This window comes from Gavialis gangeticus, unplaced genomic scaffold (assembly GCF_001723915.1).
Source record: "Gavialis gangeticus isolate Ggan-Ray unplaced genomic scaffold, GavGan_comp1, whole genome shotgun sequence".
NCBI classification, from domain to species: domain Eukaryota; kingdom Metazoa; phylum Chordata; order Crocodylia; family Gavialidae; genus Gavialis; species Gavialis gangeticus.
Window position 1 is genome coordinate 8,267,675 of NW_017729004.1, and position 4,439 is coordinate 8,272,113.

A 4,439-nucleotide genomic window follows, 5' to 3' on the forward strand; every position below is an offset into this window, starting at 1 on the left:
GTTGCAGTTTTTCAGGAAATCAAATGATAGTATATAGACAGAGTTGGTATCTTTTTAAGCAAAACCTTCTTTCTGAGGCCAGGCACAGGCCCTACACTTTTACCAGTATAAGTGATCTGAAACTGGTCTATACCCATAACAAAACAGAAGTTCAGCACATAAAACTAGTCTATACCTGTAACAGGACAGAGGTTCAACACACATCAACTGGTTTCAAAATGGTGGAACTCAGTCTAAGATGTTCTGCCTTCACCAAAGGGCGAATGTGTGTTCTGTTCAATATCGATCTAAATTACACCACTTACAGAAAATCACATAACTTAGATCAATTTTGCATCAGGCTTTTTGAATGTCTGTGTATAGCCTAAATGACAGAAGTGTGCCCCAAGAAGTCTGCTCTCATCATACCATAGGTGCTGGAGTGGGTGAATGTCAGGTTTTGGGGGTTTTTTTCCTACTTTGGGGGGGTTTTCTCAACTCCTTAGCTGAAAACTGTGGGCTAAATCTTCAGGTGGTAGAAGGCAGCTTCCATGAACTAATAAAGGACTCATCCATGATTAGACTGGGTGTAGTGATTTGTATAGGCATTTTGATTAATTTGGCCACTTTTTCTGCTTACAGGATGTCCATCCTGACCACGTATTGGTGAATGTGAACTCAACAGTGTGAATGTGAATTACAGAATGTGAAAGCTTCAAGCTGTACTGTATCCCCACAAGCTAAATTAAATGGTACAAAAAGTGCAAACTTTATCCTTGGAAATCTTTTAAAAGCAAATTAGACAAGAGCATGTCTAGTATGGTTTAGACAGGGATGATCCTGTCTTGAGCAGGAGGTTGTAAAAGAAGATCTCTTGAGGGTTATTCTAGCCCAACTTGTCTATGATTCTATGTTACATCAGATGGTAAGAGTTTGTCTGAGCTATGAGATTGTGGTTTCTCAAGTACATACCCTCCCAGTGATAGATTCCTATTTCTGCACTCACTCATGTTCAACGAGAACCAAGCCCAGTTAGAATGGGTTTGGATCTGGCTGGGGCTGCTCTATCGTCAGCATGTATGTTAGTATTACTGCTTGTTGTACTTTACCTACATCCCCTGAACTTCCAGTTGAGATCAATCAACGTGTCAGCAAGATGCCAGATGAGTAAGAAAGTTATAATCCTACCTTATGTCACTGCAGAGGTCAGCTGATGGCTGGAACTCAAAGACATTGGAGGACTACTGCTCTCAGTTTCTTCCCTTACAATGACTTTTTTCAGATACATCAGGAACAGGTTGCATACATGAAACATCTACAAGTAGATCTTTAACATCAGAAGAAAAAAGGACTTTGCATATATAATCTGGGACTCAAGGCCTCAAACTCCACTGCATGGATACCCTACTTTTTCTCTGGAACACTACTGTGCAACTCCTGATGGACAACTCAACTGTGATAGCACATAAAGAAGCAATGTGGTACATGCTGATTTTCCTTCTGCCTTACCCTGCCAATCTATGGACATGATGCCATCAACATAGACAAAAGCAGATGTTTTTTCTCCTCCTAAGAATCTGCAACAACCTAGCAGACCCCTGAGTGCAGCTCCTGAACAGCTGCGCACCAGATACATCATAGGATAGACCCACCAACTGGGGGGATGCCTTATAATACACCTAGTCATCAACCACTCCAAGTGCTAGAACTGTTGCTCTCAAGGATATGAAAACCTGGGATTGCTGCTGATACCCTCCTTCTCTGGTGGTCTCAAGGGTTTCTATCTGCCTTTTCTCTAATTCCCCGATCCCTAAAGCAATAACCCAAAAATCAGGACACACAAACCCCACAATCAGCCTTAAAATACTTTACTGCTGAAATCTTTTCTCCTATGTCTGATGAAGGGTGTTTGTGTCCAAAAGCTTGCAATTAAAGAATTTATTTTGCAAAAATCTAGTTTGTCTAATAAAAGATATCACCTCTACCATGAGTACTGATTCCTTACTGCTTACAGCTTTTTTTTTTAAATTGAAAGACCAGCTATAAATATAGCTTGTCAATTCAACCACATCATTAGCTCCCAGATTACTTTGAGTAATTGCTGTTAGTCTACAGTAACTACTCTTTACAAAGGATATTTCTAAGTCAACATCACTGAGTACTTGAGAGATTTACTACTACTTAACTATACTAATAGGAAAAAAATATTGAGAATAGTAAGGAAAAATTACTCATCAGAGCTATTGTAATGTACCTTGAGGCATGTGGGTACACAAGTCAAGTAATGAGCCATTTTTTTTTTCCCCAGGGAAAAGTCTCAGTGTGTGAGCAAGGCAGGATTGTTTTATATCAGTGAGTCAGAATTGTGTGATTTTAGCATATGAGGAGGTTTGTGATACTGAAGTTTCTGAATATGTGGAGAAGGAAAAGAAAAGGACAAGAATTGTACAGCTCTTTGTAGTCACAGTCAGTCTTTCTTTTGGCTGTAGAAAATTTATTCTGGGAGAAGCATAATTCCTATCTTCTAGGTGCGCCTACATAAGATGCTTACTGAGCATTAGCCTTATAATACTGCACAGTAACATGGCAGCCAAAAACCGTGCTAATAGGCTACTGTGCAGTGCTATTAGGCTAATGCACATTAAGTGTCACAAAATAACCATATGCTGGTACTACTGTACAGTATAGCTACTGTGCATTTAGTTAGCATTTCATTAGGCAAGTACTAAACTAAATGTGCAGTAACTAAGGATATTAATGAACATGTAGATATGTCCTCTGAGAGGTTAATGCTGTATTTTCTGCCTTTTTCATTTAGTCTCTTTGGCTAAAGCAATCTTCACTTCCTGGAATAGCTGTAAATCAAGAATCACATGCACCTTATCTATAACTCTGATTATCTTTTCATTAATGATTAATCACAGCTACACAAGTTACTAAGACAGTGTAAGAAACCAACTTAGACTCTTCCTCAGGTTGCAACTTGTTGGGGTGGGCGAGGGAGAGGAAGAAGCATCTGTTGCTAGTGCTTTGCTAGCCAATGAGCAAGAGAGACCCAAACAAGGTAGGGAGTGTTGGAATTGTAACTCCACAAACCCCAACAAGCTGAACAGCATAGTTGCATAACCACCTAGGGTAGCATATGCATATGCTGTGCTAGGTATATAACGGGTGAAGATTTCTTCTCCTGCTGTAGGGAGGAATAACAGTCACATTCTTCTTTCCAGGGTGTATTAAGACAATATACCATCATTTTGTTACGTGCAGTTGGGTTGGGTCATTATTTAACCAGTGTGTTCCTCCATGCCAAGAAAAGTTTCATGGTTGTTTATAACTAAAGCTTGTGCCATGCAAGGAATTTAGGAGATAATCTTTGGTTATTACACTGCAGTCCAATAAATGCTACAGTGTAATTAAACAGGTTTTGTTTTTCTGATTTCTCATTTTACAGCATTTGTACATATCTGGTGCAACTAGGTGTGTCTATATGTGCATTCTAATGTGCAGTAGACTATTTTACTGCACATTAGAGTATCACACAAAAAAAGTTACATTATGCTAATGCGCAGTAAAATAGTCTACTAAGTATCAATAAAAAGGTATGCAAATGTGCGACTGCACATTAGTGCAGCCTAATGCACATTAAGTGCCTTACATTAGGAAAGATGCATTAATGCACATGTAGACATGCCCACTGAGGATTAATAGTGAATTAACTTCATCTTTTAGACTTTTGTCTCCATATACACTGCAAGTTTTATTATATAAAACATTAACAAGAAGAGCAAGTAATGAAGACCTAAGACTCCTTTGGCTTAAAGAAATATTTGAATGTTCAAGTTATATGCAGAGCATGGTAATAACAAATATGCAGAAAACTGACATCTCAGGCAGGCTGAAAGGCAAGAAGGGAGGAGATAATTGGTAACCCTGGTCTTAAAACCATCAGAAACTGCATTCTGATGGCCTGAAGATGACATTTTGAAGAAATAAGTACTGCACTTTGAAGTGACTAAGGTTTAAAGGTTTGTTCTGTTTTCTAAATAGCAAGCCAATTGCCTATGGAAGAACTGTGGCTACATTTAGTGGCCCACTAGGTATAGAAATGAAGGGGTAGAAACATGTTACCAAGGGGTGTGAGCAAGCATTTGAAATACCCAGTTCAGGTTAGGCAGCTTACTTTGAGGCAGCTAAACCTGAGTCAGGCTATGTTGCATGCAGACATTCACATGGGTATCTAGGGGGAAGAAGACCATGGGCAGGGGGGTGGTAAGTCTGGGGGAGATAGCTGTGGATGGGAGTGGGGTTAAAAACAGCCCCAGGGCCAGGGTGAGTGGCTGAGTTTTCCAGCCACAGGGCTGTGCTGTGAACACACAAAGATGTTTGTTAGGATAAGTTAACCCATTTTAGACCAGGTTTTCAGGCCAATCTAGAGTTAATTAGGGTCTTGTTACACCATA